The sequence below is a fragment of the Lonchura striata genome, chromosome 7, assembly GCF_050655825.1.
Source record: "Lonchura striata isolate lonStrDom1 chromosome 7, ASM5065582v1, whole genome shotgun sequence".
In the NCBI taxonomy this organism is placed as follows: Eukaryota; Metazoa; Chordata; class Aves; order Passeriformes; family Estrildidae; genus Lonchura; species Lonchura striata.
The window spans coordinates 15373167-15391676 of record NC_140709.1 but is presented as its reverse complement, the minus strand read 5'-3'; the positions used below and the strand labels follow the sequence as shown (position 1 = coordinate 15391676).

At 42.7% G+C, this 18510-nt stretch overlaps 1 long non-coding RNA gene across 1 annotated transcript in view; it reads left to right on the top strand.

Annotated features, from left to right (window-relative positions):
- The window catches only part of LOC146766894 (uncharacterized), a 63997-nt gene extending 49157 nt beyond the window's left edge, over positions 1-14840 (top strand). The window contains exons 2-3 of the long non-coding RNA XR_014956525.1: positions 13140-13284; positions 14286-14840. This is a non-coding gene — a long non-coding RNA (uncharacterized LOC146766894). The remainder of the gene's footprint in view (positions 1-13139; positions 13285-14285) is intronic.
- The last annotated feature ends 3670 nt before the right edge of the window (positions 14841-18510 follow it).

Genomic DNA, 18510 nt, shown 5'->3' with positions numbered 1-18510 from the left:
GACTCAAGTTAAAGGCCGGGAAATGAGCACAAGAAACTGTTGCTAGAAACCAAGGTGAAGCACGTGAAGATAATAAAATGGATGTCCATACTGGGACCTCTTCTGGGGCTGCACAGCGCTGACAAGCTGACCTGGATGTGTCACATCTCTCAGCTTCACAGCTCCTGACACACGGCACCAGCTCTCCCATATGTCAGGAGTCACATTCCCCATTGCTGGAATGCAGCCACCTCTGGAGCAGAACCCAGCAGCTGTTTAAAGAATTGACAAAACAAACCAGGGACAGGATGCAAAGACACAGCCAAAGTGCAGAGGAAAACAAGGAGGAAAAAATGTCAACCAAGTCCATAGGGTGAGTGTGGTGGTCATAATCAAATGATAAAGAGCATGGCAATTTATCAGCAGAGCTAAAGGAACCACCTGGGTGTTTTCTGTTGTCCCAAACCAAACACAGTAACACAGCTTATCTGAGATCCTTCTTTTACATATGGTGCCCTGTAATATTCCCTTGTGTTATGGCTGAAACTACTGATGTAGACTGATTCAGTAGTCTAGCTGATTCTTAGTAACCCATGAAGCTATGATGAAGTGGAAGGAAGCATCTTCTAAAAGCATCTCTTTGTCCTTGGTGGATAAAGAACATGAGATACGTTTTTTTCTCCTCAAGTCACTCTGACTATTGGTTCAAGCTGTTAACCTGTTTCTGTTTTTTCAGCCCTGTTCCTCTGACCATTTTGGACACCCAAAGAGAAATAATCTAGGAAATAACATAGACACATTTTTAAACGCTATCTGAAAAGTCAGGAATGGTTAAAAGGATGAGCACCTCTGTGGTTCAAAGGTATGAGATTTATCTGTTGAGATGTGAACCTTGCAAGGAAGGACCACCATGTGAGTCCTGTTCCCCAGCAAACTGCCTAGGCTTCTAGAAGAGAATGGATCATCAGATAATTCAATTGCAAGTGTCCTCAAGGAGTTCTGTGGATCTACTTGTTAATTTGGGGGCATCAGTGGGGTATTAGTTTGGCACAGCAGAACTACTCTTACCTCCTCTTCCAGTCCAGTACTGAGTATTCATCTGAGCTAGTCAAGAGTATCTGGACTGGCAATTACCTCCAAACTCCAGCTCAAAAGTAATTAATTAGAACAAGCCACCAGCTGAATCCACCAAGGAGACTGCTGTGAGAGTTATCCGGGCTTTGTGTGGTGGCACCAATCTGAACAGGCTGGCCTGTGAAAGGAGGTGGCACAAGGGAAGAGAAGCGGAAGGTTTTGAGGTAGATAATGGAAGAATGAAGAGACAGGAAGCCCTGAGTTCCCATACTGTCATTACTCCTGCCATTTCTGTCCAGAGAAAGCTCTCTGCTCCCCCACACAGATTGCCCCTTGCCACCATTGTATTTGGCTACTTGGAAAGCCATCTAAAAGCCTCCCTTGATTGCATTCAGTGTGCAGCCACAGGAACAGCAGCCATCTGGATTCTCTCCAGCTGTCCAGTGAGAGAAAGGGAAAATTATTTAGTAGTAGCAGAGAAGAGGGGGCAAAAAGAAAAAAAACAAAGAAAAAGAAAAAGGCAGAAATCATTTTTTTGTGGCACACTATGACACACAGATTTGGGAATGAGGGTTGTGAAAGCTTTTTGTTTAGCTTATTCTTTTCTGGTCTGACAGCTGATAAGTCCCACAGCTCAGAAACATCTGACAGGACTGGCTGAAGTAAATTCATCTTTCATCTGCCCATCATGCTCCTGAAGTGGAGAGTGACAGAACTGTTTCTCCTCTGTCTGAACACTGCTCTCCTTCCTTTTCCCTCTTTCGTGTGCTGTTGTTTGGAGCTTGGGAAAACTGGTTTCCTTCCTGCCTACAGCCTTCTCCCCAGGTTCAGGGCAGCATCCGTCTGCCCTTGCACCTGCTCCCTACAGCTGCAAGCTGCCTCTGCTGAAACCATTTGCACCCGACCAAGCAGCAGGCTGCTGGGGCCCCTCTGGCTTTGCCTCGACTCCTTTCCCTGTCATATTTTCCTTGCTGCTCTTGCAATTAGCGCGCTTGTTCGCTGCTTTTCTTGCTAGCACCTTCTGCTTTCCCAGCACACTGCCCTTCTAACCCCCCTCAAGTCCTTGTGTGCTTGCTGCAGCAGGGCTTCTCAGTGGCAGCTTTTGAGACACAGCTTCTCTGCTTTACTCCATGTCCTGTCCCCAGAATTGCTGAATATCAGTGTCCTGAGGGCAGAGATGTATTCTTTGTGTCCCACTCATTTAAAATGCCTTTAGCATCTCCCTTGTCTCTTTATTGGTGGTGGCCCTGCCTGACAAATGACATAGACACGTCTCAGTGGGGAGATACCCCTGATGTCTACCAGCCACTGCCTCCACAGTGGCCCAGAGAAAACAGATCCTCTTCATGTTCACCAGTTGGTTATCACAGCTGAACTGGTGAGGAAAAATGTGTTATGTTTTGCAAATTGCCACCCCAGGTTATCACTGTTAGTAGGTGGCACATTGGTCTGTGGCACCTGTGGGGTTTGTGTGCTGCACCATTTGGGGTGCTACAAGCATTGCCCTTTCAGGTAAGGTTACATCAAGACAATACACTCCTGGCAGACCAGCAATTACCATGGGCTGGGAAATCTGAGTGTTTTCATGGTGCATGCTGAGAAGACAGCAGTGAAAGATAGCAAGGAGCAGTGTCTGAATTTGGGTGACCTGTATATATTTCCATGTAGGGTAATAATCCTGTGTCCTCTCTGCTTTGTTAGTACTGATCCATAGTGCATTTTTTATTGTGGGGGTAAGTAGCAACCTTTCTGAGGAAGAAACTACCCTTTCTTTGAGGTGTCATATATCATCTAGAATGAGATGTAGGCTTTTGATAGGGCACTTACTTTCTAGCCTGTTAGTAGGTGACAGAAAAGTATTAAAGGTTGCAAAAGAAGACCCCAAACTACTGAATGGAGATGTTTTATACCAAACATGGGGTTCTTTTCCATAGATAGGTGAGAAACAAAATAACAGGAACAATTAAATAAAAAAGAGGCTATAAATTACTTGTACTACAAATGGCATTGTATTCTGACATACATTTTAACAGCAAGAAAAAAAATGAATTCTAATAAAAATAAACCACCAACCCAAACAAACCACCCTCCTGACTGCTGGGAAATCTTGCTGTGCTTTCTACAGCAGAAAATCAATGATCTAATTTCACTTGAACTCAACAGACTGCATCTCCCAAATAAGGCACACCACTGGACACACTTGAAAATGCAAAGTTGTTTCAGCAAACTCTCTCCTTTCCATCACAAGGCTGTCATTTTGGTCTCCAGTGGTTTGTTTTCTCATGCATGTGTTTTGGTAAATTAAAACAAGCACCTGTTTTACAAAATGGGACCTCTAACATTTTATTCACTCATCTCTTGTAATAGGCTGCAAATAGTGATTTTTTTCTGCCATGGGTTCTGGAGTCCTTTTCTCCCACAGTTTCCTGGCTCATCCCTTCCCAAATTCAAAACAATGTGTCCAAGTTACGTCTGGCCACCAGCTGGGCCCCGAAGTCTGTGCAAGAAGCTTAGCTGAATCCTCCTCATATATCATGGCTGGCCTCACAATATCTGTTTATGTCCTGTAAATTAGTGCAATGTGGCCCCTAACCAGGATCTTCACAGTTTTACAAGCAGTTACACAAGTCTTGCCAGGCCAGTTGAGAACCTGGAAGGGATGATAAAAGCTCTCAGCTTAGTGTGCCTGGTGGATCTTTGCAGTTCAGCTTGAACAACAGAGAAAAAGAGGGAAAGAAAGAGGAGGAGGAGTGGGGGGGGGGAGAGAGAGAGAGTCTCAACTATTTTGTTGAGTTCCCGGATCTGGTTCAGCACCATTAAGAAAGGGGATATTGAAGAGTGCTTTTCATTCCACCATTTTGCAGTGGGTAATAGCTTTCCACACGGTGCATTGGGTTTTGATGTGAGTCCAGCTGCAGTAATGCAAGCTACGGCAAAGGCTGTTCCAGTGCAAATGTGTTATTTGAGTGTCTCTTTACTCACACTATGACTAAACAGAAGCAGCTGTGGCCAGAGGGCCATCAGTGCTTTGTATCACACAATCTGGCATTTAAAGGAAAGTTTTCGTGTTTTCAGTTGGAAAAATCATTCTTCCTTCCATTGCTGGAAGTTTTGAAGAAATTAATATTTTGCGTGATGCAGAAGAGTGCCCTGAGAAACAATTGTCCTTTCCAACACAAATAAAAACCTGGCACCATCTCTGCCTCCAGTATGACTTTCACATACTATGAACCTCAGCATGCCTGGGAGCCACCAATATATGTCAGCCAAGGAAGCCACCTGTATATTTCTGGAGGCCATCAGTTTAAAGAAAATTATGTAAAGCAGGAGTAAGGACACTTTGGAATAAAAAGAGTACATTGCTTAGCCAAGGCAAGAAGATGCCATCAGTCTGCAGCCTTGTAATCTATAGGGATGAAAATTCCTTATTACTCAGCTATTCAAAATTAGCCTGAAGAAAGCACTGAAGGGGAACAAGACTGCCTTAGCACAAAAGTACAATAAATGTCTCTTACCGTGCTTCTTTTGGAACTTGAACAAGGTTTTAGCCATCAGCAACAACAGGAAGCTCAGGACTTTGGTGGAGCAGCCCTGACTGACTCCAGAGAGTCAGGCAAGCAGGGCAAAGATACACGTCTGTGGTAGTTGTAAGATTAGGGATTGGCTCACAAGAAGCAGTGGCTGCATCTTTGGGGAGAAGTTTTTTACTGGACATCTCTTAAAACCTTCTAAAATTTGTTTTGAGGTTATTTTCAGGCCTTCAGGAACAAGCTCTTCTTAATGGGGCTACTTACAGCCTGGGCCAGTTGACCGAGCAAGCAAACTAGTGAATGAATGGAAGCATAAGGACGGACCATCTAAACAGGGACATTTTGTATTTATTGCCCTCCTCAGAAAGAAGCGAGGAAACAAGAAAGATCTACTCAATAAAGAACATGGCTCCCCAAAGGTCTTGTATTCCTTAATTGCAGCTAGAAGCAAGTGACTTTCTCAGGTTTGGTGCAGTGAGCCTTTGGGAACCACTGGGGTTAAAACTCAGGATCTTGAATCCAACTTTTATTTCCCCATTGAAATCCTAGACCACACAACTTTCTGATTATAAGTGTATGGGCACATCTATGCACATGGAGAGGAAGCAGAGCATCACATAGGTGGTCTGATCTCTTTCTGAGAGGATACACATGGTAACAGAGGTGGAAACCATGAGTCACTCAAAAGAAGAAGGATGCTTGTTCTGATGAGCCCATCACCATGTGAACTTTATACCTTTCATTTTCAATTTAATTCTGTTTTTTTGACTGGTCTTGATGCTTAAACCATAATTTACCAAAGACTTTCCTTGGTAATTAATTTCACACGTTCATTACAGACCATTTGGCTATAAACACATGTGGATTTCCTTTTTAACTCTTAATTTCCTAAGTTTTCAATAGAGAGGTTCCAAAGCTAAACCACAGGAATGGTCTGTGTAGCTCAGGTTTATTAAATCTACCCCACCGTGTCAAGTGTCTATAGTGCATACAATTATTCGGGCTCAACCAGAGTTATGAGAGAATTAATTTCACCCAAGGGTAGATTAAGTCTCTAGGTGTTTTGTATCAGAGTGGTGATACTCATGTTGCAAAATGAGATGGAAATGCTAAATTCCTAGACTCTACTCAGATCCCAGTACATGCTCTGGAGTTCATGACTTCCAAAGCCAGGTTCAGTCAACTACTTCCTTTCCACACATACTGCATAATCCATGTGCATAAGACAACACTAAAAAAGCTGTGTAGGTGCCAAAGGTCAAGCTCCTTTGGGTCCTCTGTGGGAAGAAAAGCCAAGGTACAATTAACCCTAAACAGACAGAATGTCTACAGTTAAGAAACAACAGATGGAAATACATACAGTCAGTTTCACCAGCAATTTTTTTTATACCTTCAGGTAATGACTGTTTCAGACTACTCAGGTAAAAATAGTCAGGAAAGAGAGGGCAGGGAAAGTTGTTATTATCTGTTCATATATGGTATGAAGAATCCAGCAGGCAATTGCTATTGAAGGTTAGAGAAAGTCCCAGACTCCAGAAGTCCTGTGGTTTGTGCCTGAAGGTGGTGGAGCCCTGAGGAGTAAAATTCTGAAAGATTCATATGACACCTCAGTTATCAGATATGACTGTATGAGGAATTCATAATGTTTCTCAGTCTTTCCATTTTGGACACCTAGTCTCTAAAATATAGTGATTGTAAAGCAGCTCCTTACAGTGAATAGATTATCTATCATGAGATGAAAAACACTGTTTGTTTTTCCTCATTTATCTTAGTTTTATTTTCTAAAGAAAATGTTGCAGTTGTCCATCAGTTTTATCCTAATTAAAGAAGTTTTCAAAGGAGAGCTTCTGTGATGAACTGCTGAAAGGAAGCCTGCTGTAGTTTGTGAGATCAGAGTGGTTGGCAAGTCGAGAGGGATGGCTCCTACCTAAACAGTAGATTTAGACACAGGAGATGCAGACTCCATGAGGGCCTGCCATGGGAGACAACAAAACCAGAATCAGATCAGAAAAACCTCCTTTTGGAAGTTCTCCACTGGAACCCAACACAATCTGTGCAGTGGGAACCTTGGGGTTTGGGGAGATAGCTTCCTCCTGTTAAACGATACTCACCAGCCAGTCTCTTATGCTCTGGAGCAGATAGAGGCCCCAGGCCCAGGCTCCTGTCTCTGCCCTTCCCTGTACATTGTGCTCAGCCCTTTGGTCAGCTCAGGGACTCTCCTGACTTTTCACCTGCTCTAAATTTCTCTCATACTGGGGGCCCATAGCTGTCAAAATATTTCAGATGTCTCTTGAATAAAGAAATAAGGGAAATGATAACTTTCTGTAATAATTGAAAAGTTCATTGCCTCACTGTCTCCTTGGCTGTTTCTCCTTTCCATAGAAAGTCACTTAGAACTGCTAAGTGCTGTGCAAATCTTTTCTTATTTGCCCCTGAACTGGACTGACAGAGAGTACCTGTCCATCATTGTTACAGGCTGACAACAGCACTACAAAGACCTGAGGATTTCCCAGTGGTTTGATGGTTTTATCTGGACTGACTTTTGCTATTTGTATGCTGCATTATAGCTCATTAAATCAATACCAGTGATTCACCAGGGAGAAGACATACCAGGCAGTTGTCTAAAACCTAACCTGTAAATATTATGGGCTGTGTTTTGCTTTGCTTTTAGCTGACAGATGAGAAAAGTAAGAGGATTTTTTTCTTCTGTGTCATTGGAGGGAGAGAGATTCGTATGGGCAACTCATACTGTGTAGAAGTTAACCTTTCCCCTCAGGTTGGACAAAGTTTTGTGATAGCCTGAAATCATCTTAACAGCTCCTTCTGCCCCCAGCAGCCACAGATCCCTCCCAGCCACATCTTTGAGTCCTCTTGAAAGCCTGCCCTTCTCTCAGGAAGTGTCCCACTGCCTGACAAGCAGATATAAGACAGCATTAAAGAGACAACATGTTCTCAGATAAATGTTCCAAATATAACAAGTCTATTTTTATTAAATTTGTCCAAAGGCCTCACTGCTTCCTAATCAGAGAGCCTGATTTGCTGACTCCCCCAGATGTAATTGCCCCGGCTCACTACAGCTGTATCATGAGATAGAATTACATTTTCATAACGATTCAAATCTTTTCCCAGGTCCCTAAGTATTTTCACAAGAAGGATAAAAATAAGGAAAGTAGTTAAAAAAAAAAAATAAAAAGGGAAGAAACCCCCTACACATTCTCCTGTAAATTCCAGCCTCCAACCCTGAATTGTGTGTGGTCTTTTTTGTCTTTTCTTTTGGCTTCCCCCAAGACATGGCTTATTGCATTGGTCTGGATGCTGTCCTACCAGCACAGCTTGCTGGCCAAGCCCAGATCCCAACAACAAAGTCACCTTGGCAGGTGCCAAAATAAACGTCAGCCTCCAGCTACCTGCACCGACTGCTGGTGCTTCCATGTGTGTTGTGGGCTGTGAGGCTGAAAGACAGCATCTTTTCCCTCTGCTCCTCTGATCTGTATCAGCTCTCAGGCCTGGTCTTTTTGATTCAGGGGAGTCTTCAGGAGAACTATTTTTAAATGCTCTTTATTTTGGAAAATGTGAAGTTGTCTAGAGAGAACTGGCTGTGAAGTGGACAGAGGTTAAAAACTCTGTGTGATATGGAAGCTGCATGTACGCAGTCGTGGTTCATACCTGCAGCTTCAGCTTGTGCTGCAGCTTTAGCTCATGTGGGCACGCATGTGAGTGTGTCCTCATGTACACAGTGTGCAGGGTGTGCACCTGTGGGTTAATTCCAACGGGACTAATTTTTGGTGTCAGGCATATTGCTCACAACTGGAGTAGCTCCTCTGGGAGCCAGTCCAAGGTTTTACGATCACACAATCACTTCCATTGGATTTATAAGGTGCAACTAAAATTAGGAGGCATTCAAATTCATGAGTGATGTAAAAGGGGAAGTTACAGGTCATGCTTAAATTGGTCAGAAAATTACAGGAGTCAAGTAGGGAAGGGGTGCAGTCTGGCCAGTTGCAGGCACAGAAGGGGCAAAGGAAGCAGGGACTGGCAGGCGCACAGGAACATTGCTTTGTTCCCCTTCTTTTTATTAGCTGCAGTGTTGTTTTTCCACATTCCACCGTATAAACCAGACTAGGTCTCAGAGACCTGCTTCAAAGTAAGTTGAAAGACTGCTAATGACTTGCTTGGGCTCCAGAGCTTGCTCTGCTCAGTATGGCTTGTGCTTTTAGATTGTGTGAGTGGACACACCTGACCTGCTCAGGAGCCTTTCCTGCCCTGTATGCATGCCACACACACCCAGCTGTATCTTTCAATGTCCACTAGAATTGTTTTCTATAAAAGATGAATTAAAATATAAAGATGAGTTAAAACAAAGAAATGCATGGGGTCTGGAGGAGCCTAGTACTTTCTCTGCCTGCAGAACAGTGGATCTAGGTAAGGTTCCCAGATTTCAATAAGCAAGGAAAAAACTAAACTTTGGAGATGACTTCCAAAATATATACAGATGTTAAAGTACAGAGTCTAAATAACTAAAGATAAAACAGGATAAATAACTGTCTAAAAATACAAAATTCAAAAGGAGCAGGAAGAAGAAGGGAAGAAGTAGTAGTCCTTTTCCCCCAAAGACATGTGGAACAGCTGACTGAAATGTCAAAGGATACAGGTTTTGGAAGTTGTATTTCAGCTCTGCAGACTTGTTGAATCTTTTTCTGGTTCAACACCTGTGGTCTGTATTTCATCCTGGCAGTGCTCAATGGAGGACTTCAGTTCCCAAATGTGGGGAAGGTGGCACCTTGTGCTCAGGGTACGTGGGTTCAGATGTTGATTAAGGTTCACAATTGTTTCAGATGAACAAAAAACACCCTCAGCTAATGCTGGGTCCAAGCATCATGCTCTAAAAGCAGGTTCAGAAATGCTAGCACGAGTGGATGCTGTTCATTATTTACACTGGGTTCATGTGTTTTACTGGTTGTTTTAAGCCTTGCTTCCTAAAGAAGCAAAGTTTGTGCTACCCAGCTCTTTCTGTTTGTGCATGGCTGTGTGTCCTTGCCATTTCTCAGGACTTTCTGAGTCTTGGTTTGCCTCCCATCTGTGAGAGAAGCACACCCACCAACAACGGTACATTCGTAAGAGCTCTGAGAAACTTGAAACAGGAGACCAGGACTTCACTGCAGTGCGGGAGGGAGTGTGAGGATACCTCTTCTCACACACCACAAAGACACTTTGTTTCATCCACAGGGAAAAATGTGATGGGAATTTGCACCTTAAGGCACAGTGATGAAGAGAAAAGTATGCGAAGTCATCACTAGTGTCAGTTCTTGCAGGACTGCTGTGAGCAGCATGTTGCAGGAGTTACAAGAATATGAGGGAAATGGTCAAAAGCACATTCTGGGTGCTCAGCTCAGTGGGTGGATGGAGGGCTTATGTTCCCAGGCCGCCAAGATGGTTTGGAAAGTTTTATTGCTGGCCCCTACAAGCCTAGAAGCAAAACTGACAGGATTTATTTTCTTCCTAGAGAGGTGCAAAGGAGCAAAGTCCAAAGGCAGTTAACCTGGAGACACTTAAAAAAGATAAATTTGTTGAAACTCAGTATTTCCCTAAATCAAAGGACTTGAGGGAGGGATTTTTCTTTAAAAAGCAAAAAAACCCCAAACCCTCAACATTTTTCTGTAAGTATAACTATTTGCTTTTTAAAAATTAAGCTCTTCTTAACCTGATTTTTACCACACATTTTTTCCCCCAGCAAAATAGAAAAAAAAAAGGTTAGTGTTTAAATATGTGTTTTAATTTTCTAAAGTATGAAGGAAGAAATAATTCAATGTTTCATGGCAGGAAACCACAACAATTTTAGGGGCAATCAGCTTTCTCCCTGAAATGAAATATTGGATAGAAACATAATGAAATGATCTACCTTTTTCACATAAGAAAGCCCTGAATTACTTCCTGATTAGAATGAACATACAACTTTTCTGGTGGGGAGAAAACCCTACAGTAAGTTTTTGCTAAACACTGCTGGACTTCCCTCCCATCCCACCTTCAGCTCAGATGCTGCATCCTTCGTAAGGAAGTGGAGTCAGCCTGGCAGGTGGATGTGGTTAGCTGCACGTCATAAGCAAACATGGTGTGTCTCTGGGGAGCAAAAGAAAGGAGAGTTCATTTCTGAGACAAGAGGCAGCTGGCAGGCAAAATCCAGGAATAGCCACACTGTCTTCTCCAGGAGAAAGTTCAGGCTCTCTCTTTGCTTGGCTCGTTGGGTTTGTTGTTGTTATTCTTGTCTGAGAGACCAGGAAAGTCCCAGAAGGACACAGAAGAGCTGTGATGAGATGCCAGAGCAAAAAAGCAATGGTATAAAGTCCTGCAGAATGGAGAGGCATTTACAGGGATGTCCAGGTTTTCAGAACTGCACACGAAAGTTCCTGTTTTGGGAGTTGGGTTTTGGGAACCCGGGCTGGCAGCTGTGCCTCCTGCGTGTGCTGGCGGTTTCATTTCTCTACCCAAACATGGGGCTGTCTGCATTTCTGTAGTGAAAGCTGATATTGCAAGAGAGGAAAAAACAAATCAAATGAGGGAAATGTGTTTCATTTGACAATGGGTCTTTAGAGCCTGCATTTTTTAGAGCTAGGCTTTCTGAGTATTAAAAAAAAAAAAAAAAGAACAATCCAAGTCTGAGATATGTGCAAAATATAGCTCAAATCTGAAGGCTGTAACTGTGTGAGAAAAGTCAGATGTTAAACAATCACAGTTTTATTTCTCCCAGCAAGACAGCCTGTGCACCTGTAGCCATTATTGTCTCTACTGTATAAAGTGAAAATGAATATCACATTGTATTGAAAACCCTCATGGAATACAATTACTCAACAGGAACTGTCCTAAATCTATCAGCTGTAACTCACTTGTAATTTTTTGGGACTAATGTAGAGAAATGTTTCTCCATGCATAGTTTGCCCCTAGCCTTTTGCCCCATTAATACATTTTATCCACTTTTGCTTACGATGGCTAAATTGCTTGTAAAAGATTAATTACCTATGGGAAGTGCCTGTCTTGGCCTGTAGGAATGACATTATGCTGAACATTAAATGCTGACACTATTAAACTCTGCCGGACATGTTTTGATATAATAACTCGGCAGACCACAAGTGAAATGGGTCCCTCATCAATTCACTACCTCATTGTTTTTCTGTCATCAGCAAGCTTTGGGATATAGTCTCAGATGACAAAACTCAGAGTTTCATTCATGTAAGCGGAGTAGCTTATTAGAGCTTTTTATTTCCTTGGAAGTTTTGTTGAGTTTCCAGATGCAGAAGGGAATATTTTTTTATCAATAGCCTTGACCTGAGATACAGAAGCTGCCATTTTCCAGAAAAATATGTGGGCTAGTTGGGAAACCGAGGATCTATCAACTGAATTAAACTTTTTAGGACTAAACATATTTTTGTTGTTGTGTTTCAAAATTATTTTTTTGCCACTTCATGAAGTAGAAAGTGGTTTTGTGTGGTGGGTAGAAAGGACAAATGAATTTCTGCATCCTTTTCCCACGGGAAAGAAAAGCAGAAGAGATTTGAAAAAAACTGAGATACAGGAGTGATAGAAGGACCTCCTAACAGTGAGAATAATATTTTTAAAAGCTTAGGCCATTTTGAAATCTGGTTTCTTTCTCCTATCATCCAGGTTTTACTTACCTATTCTTTTACCTTTCACTTAGAGGAGCTGTTTTCAACCTCCTGTTGATTTGCTGACCTCTCAGCAGTTTCTGTGAGGGTTTGAGCCCTGCAGATCAGCTTTAGCTCACTAGGTTTTGACTTGTCTCTCTTGTTGCTGCTGGTAATATACCCATGTGGATCACAGGTTGCCTGATTTACACCTGGAAGCACAGGCTCCACTCCTACACCTGGTCACACAGCTCTGCCTCCAACAGTGGATGGAGGAAAAGATTACCCAGATACCCCTGTCTCTGTTAGCAGTGTCACATATGGTATTTAGCTTTGTCTCTGGGGTCTCTCTCCATGATGGACCAGAAAAAAGCATAGTTGCAGCTGTATGACTAAACAACAGATTTCTTGAAGCAAAGAGGATCTATACAGCCTCATTTGAAATACTGAATGACCATTGTATGAGTTAGGAAAACCTGCTTTCAAAATTTCAATTAGTTCTCCCCCTACATCTGCCTTTCTCATTACTGCTGCCTATTTCCCACTTGTCACCAAGGCACTGGTGACTGCTCTTGTTCCTCCCCTGCTTGCATAATTCTATGCCCCCAAAATTCCCATCGGCAGCAGGGAATTTTGTGTGCAGCATTCACTGCTGACCACGTCCTGGCCCCCTCCTGTGCCATCCTGTCCAGCTTTAACCCTTGGACCTGGTTGGAACTCTGGTCCCCAGTGGGAGCAGGTATGTGTGGGTGTCTCACCACACCAGGGCGGTATATACTGTCATGCACTGCTGTGCCCTCTATCACTGCCTGCTGACCTATCCTCAGTGTGTGTGAGGGTTTGCAAGCTCCATGGTACTTAAACCCAATCCCTCTGACCCTCCCCCTGATGAGATTATGCTTGGATCTCTTGGTTGCAGATGTACTTGTGTAGAGCAAGGAGTCGAGGAGCGGAGAACATGGTGCATCTTTCAAGGATCAGCATTTTCAACTGTTAAACCTTTTGTTCCGTAATCTGGGATATTTCCTAGCAGTCCACATGGGGAAGAAAAGCGACATTGTCTGGTGAGTGGCTTCATTACTAATCTCTCCTGGATGCATTTTAATACATTTTAAAGACTCTGCCTCCTGTCAGACCTTTCGTTTGTTAAAGGGGTTTGTTAAAGAGATTAACTGCAAGGGGAATATGAACCTCAAAACACTGTGTCCCTTCCCCCAACCCCTCCTCCCTTCTCCCCAAGATTAATATTACACTAAGAGGAAGGTACATTCTGTGAAACACATTACAAGACTTTTAGGAAGAGAGGGAAAGAGGAGCATCAATGGAGCGTGGTGGACTCTTTAACCCATGGAGGAGCTGGAAGGTGGCAGTACTGATACGACATTTTTCCAGCTATATTGTTCCCCATCCATGTATCTGTGGAAGCTTTGTGCAAACACAGCTGTTTGTCAGGAATGCCAGCTCAGGGAAACAAAGCATCTGCCTCGCTTTGCTTTTATTCCTGTCTTCTACTCACATGGGAGCTTGGAATAACTTGCCCCACCCCTTAAAAACATATGTACCATAAAAACCTTTACACTGAAGTCCAGGCCTTCAGCCAGCTGAAGGAATGAGAACTTACTGGTTTCCCACATCGACTTCCTATCCAGGGATCTCAAAGCCCTTTGCACAGCATGGGAAGTGGCAAAGTCAACAGAATCCCTATGTGGAACTGTGAGTTTAATTTCAAAATTCAAGGTCTCAGTAGATGTCCTTTGAGATGCACATTCCATGGGTTTACTAGATTTTCCTTCGAATAACTCAAGGAACTATTTCAGTCCCTTTTGTCATCCATAAGATCTGAAAGTAATTTATTTATGTCCCTATGAACTCTTAATCTCCCTATGGTTCAGTCAGGCTTCAGAAGTTCTTGAAAAGGATAACAAAATGAAATACCATGTAACAGCAGAGTGGTGTCTCCTGCTCAAGAACATGGCTTTCTTACCTGCGTCTCTAAGTGCTCCTCTAACATCCAGTTAGCAAATGCTACAATATCAGTATGGAATGTAAAATTAATCTTTTACAGAGAACGCTTACAGAGCAGATGGATCACATCCTCATTACCCATTGCAGTGTAAGGACAGAGTATTCCGTCTGTTGCCTTCAGAGGGGATTGAGAAAGGACTGGTTGTAGAAGGAAACTAAGATGATTTCAAGAAAGAAACATGCAGGATGCTGCCCTTAAGCAGAATGATGGCCTGAGTTGCCAGAGGATGGAGGAGCATTGCCTAGAGCAGGTTGGATATTAGGCACGTTCCAGCATAATCGTGGTGTTGGGAAAGAGACAAGCGCCATATTGTGATGGATAAGTGGGACAACTGCCTGTAAGTATGAAGTAATTCTTCCACTCTTATTGCCATTAGTAGGGACCCAATACTATGTGTAGTTTTGGTTACTGCTTTTCAGGAAAGATGTAAACCAGCTGGAAAGTAACAGGAATGACTGAAGATCAGACTTAGAAAGAAAGATTGAAAGAAGTAGGGTTGTTTAGTCTAGAGAAGAGAAAATGAAGGGTTCTATGATAGATGTCTTTGTGCACACACAAGGCTGCAAAGAAAAAAAAAAGGAATAAAAGGAACAACCTGCTTTGCCTGTCAATGCAGATGGGGTGAGAGGCATTGGGTTAAAACTGAAGCACACAGCTTTAGCAACTTGGGGCGATGTGTCCATCACATGGGCAGATGTGTCCATTAGAACTTCTGAAATTATAAACCATAAAATCTGGAATGGCACAGGTATAACCATCCTACACTGGAGTGACTTTTTCCAGTGACTTTTGGACACTTTTGCAGTCTTGTTTGCTATGATCCTTTGTATTTTCCACATAGTGAGTCCAGGATGTCTGATTTCCTCAATACTTTTCTAGCTCTAAAGCTGAACACGTTCCTGAAAAAGCACATGAAATGATTGTGGATTGATTTGGGGTGAAATGGTAATTATTCAAGAAACAAACCAAAACCATAAAAAGCCTGATGAATAAAAAGTCAAAAGCTTCCCATATATTATATTTTCTTGCTGGATTTTAGGTTTCAGGGACAAATCCATCCTGCCATGGTGCAAGAAAACTCCACACCCTCATAAAACCAATATAATGAGCAGAACATGGTAGCAAATCCTCCTGGTTTTGTTTTAGTTTGGAAGGCATTAAAGAAAAATGTTGTGCAGAGGGAATGGAAATGTTGCCCGGGTGCCAATTCCACAAGGGCGTGTTCTTCTAGAGCCAGGTATGTCACTCAATGAAAAGCAGTGTTCAACTCCTGCCATGGTTTGGGGATTAGCCAAAGAGGTTGGAGAGGGTTGGATGGAAGGAGAAAGAAGCCTGGTACTTTTTGCTGCCAACTTTCTGCTTTTTGTCCAGCTTCCCCTACAGAAATGACATCTGAAATGCAAGCTGGCCTCTTTCCCTTATGGAAACCTCAGACCAAATTTAATAGTAGGGGCTTATATTCAAGTGTCCCATAAAGTGTTGTAGAGAATTGTATCATTACTGGAGCATTTTGTGGTGTGGTTCAATCTTTTAACCTGAAATCTTCCCCACCCTAGAATTTTGGATTATCCAGAGTGGACACATCTATTCATCCTATAGATATTTATTAGTTTGTTTTACTTCACTGCTTTATGTCTTATGAACAGAGCAAGAAGCCATTTTTCTAGAGTTTGGCTAAGCCGTGGCTACACCCCACAAGACTCTAAGCTGATATTCATAGCAATGGAAGGAGGAATGATGGTAAGACAGTGGGGAACCCAGACAAAATGTGGCCCTGTTACCACCTGCAAGAGAAAGATGGACTTGGCACCTTCCTAACTTGGTCTCTGGCAAGCAGAATGTACATGGAACAGGGTGCCTGCTGCTGGACTGGGCTGTAGCTTTTCCTAAGTGGCAGTACTGAAGCACTTTCTCTCTCTCTTGACATCCATAGGAGCTGAAAGCAATTTTCCTAAACACCACTCAATCCCTATAGAATCTCACTGCTTTCACCCCTATTACATGCCACAAGGCTTTCCCACAAGGGTTTAATCTTTTGCTGCCTCAACTGAGAAATCTGTGGAAGCAGAAAGAGCACAAGACAGAATAAAGAAGAAAGAAAACACAATCAGGAATTGTTCAGCCTTGTTCCAAGATGCCCTGTATCCCTACAGCTGAGATTCTTCTGAAATTCACTGGTACTAACTAGCATTCATCACTCCAACCCACAGCAATTTACTGGTGGAGATTTTCTGCTTCCAGCTGGTGACCTCCTGACCTCAGAGGTTAAGATAATTTTCATTCATGCTACTGAACTTGGCATCTGAATTTTAATGTCACGTTTTTTTTGCCTCCCAGCCCCTTCTATTTTCCTGATAGAGGCTTAGAGCCTGTGCAGTTATTTCAGGGGAAAGGGAGAAGTAATTAGCCACCCCCAAAGCATGTCAGCAGTACATGGCAAGAGGATTCCTGCATAGTGGTGCAAGACTTGTATTGTCAGGTGGGTGTTGTATTGCTGGGAGACAGCACTCATTGGCTAGGTCAGTCATCTGTGTTTTGCAAACACAGCAAACACAAAATTCTGGGAAAAAGGAACCAAAATTTTTCCATGACTTTCTGTCACTCATCTTGTCTTCCACCCTACCTTTATTTGCAGTCCTTTTGTGTAAGTACTTAATCACAGAAGATAAAGTCGGAAAGAAACTGAGGAACTCCCATTAAAAAATATATGGCTGAATATATTTCCATTTATTTATCCAATATCTGATAATGAGGCTGGAGATGGATACTGATTGGATACACTGAAGTGTCACAGCGTATATTGTCACTATCACACCAAGAGAATATGAAACTGCTCTTTTGTCACTATTGTCCTCTATTTAATACATTTGTATTTTTTATCAATTGCTGTCATACTCTTTAGAGCCCAGAGTTCCTACTTGAGAATGTCACGGTGCTTCTAGAACCCAGGGAAAAAGTGTTGACACGTGGTTTTTTTGTGGTTTTTTTTTTTTTTTTTTTTTTTTTTTTTTTTTTTTGGGGGGAGTTGGGATGTAACAAAACATTAAGAATTCTGGATCTATGATGACCTCTTCTCTCTCCTGAGGAGTCCACCACCAATGTGAGCTGCTCACTCCACTTGCCCAGCCACAAGTGACATTAAAGACCAACACTTTTTGAATTCAGCAGTTATTCATGAAAACAAAAAACTGAGCAACAACAGCAACATTTACTAATTTGTTTTTCACACTAAACAGAAGTTTCCCTTTCTGCATTAAAGTGTGGAATCTCTGAAGCTGTGAATCTGAAATGAAAACCTCCATCTGTGTCTCCGTGTGTTCCCCTGGCCTCTCTACTCTGCTCCAGGGTAGCTGAATATCAGAACAGATCAACACTGGCAAGAGAAATTAGTGCCTCGTTTGCCCACAGTGTTAGGATGAGGACCATCCAAATTTTGCCAACAGTGATGTTAAATCAAGAATAGAACAATGTAACAAGCAAACACAGGTCTCTACTGGGAAAGCAGAGTAAAGTGGCCCTGGAGACACCTTCAGAAATTTTCATACTTACTGAAAGTAACCCATATTTATTAATTGCCTAGAACATTTCCTTCACTGTAGACATGTCTGCTGGCCAGAGTTGAGAATTGAACCAGGGATGGTCGGGGCTGCCAGTGTGGCCCTTCATATGGTGAAGGAGGAGCCAAGCTAGAACTGAGACTTCAGGGTAATCTAGTAAAAGACTCTCACAAACATTTCTGAAAGTTAACAGTGTGGTGGACCCTTCCCCATAAGTTTTTCTCTCTTGTCCTCCTTTTCTTTCCCGCAGAATCGTCTGAATTTCCATTATTTTGAAAATTGCTAGCTTTGGCCATGCTTTGTTACTGACTTCCATCTGGTGCTGTCATTTAAGCTGGAGCTAAACGGGTTGTCACACGCTCAGAGATCAGCATAAATGCCCTGGCATCAAAGGTTCACAGCCACAAAGGACCAGGCTGCTTCTGAAAAGACGTGAGGATCAAGTCCATTGCAACGCAAATGTGGCCGATTCCCTCGTTGGTGTTTTGTTTCTGTCTGGGCTTAGAGAGGGGAGGCTGAGGACAAGAAAGGAAATGTTCTGTGGGAAGATGATCTGGCATTTTTTCTCATTCTCCCCACACACGCATTCCAGAGAGTTATACACCAGATAAGCAGCAAGCACTGTTTGGCTGGCTAACTGCTACACAAGCATTATGGACCATCTGGGGACTTATAAAGCCTGCAGGATATAAGTAGAGGTTGTGCTG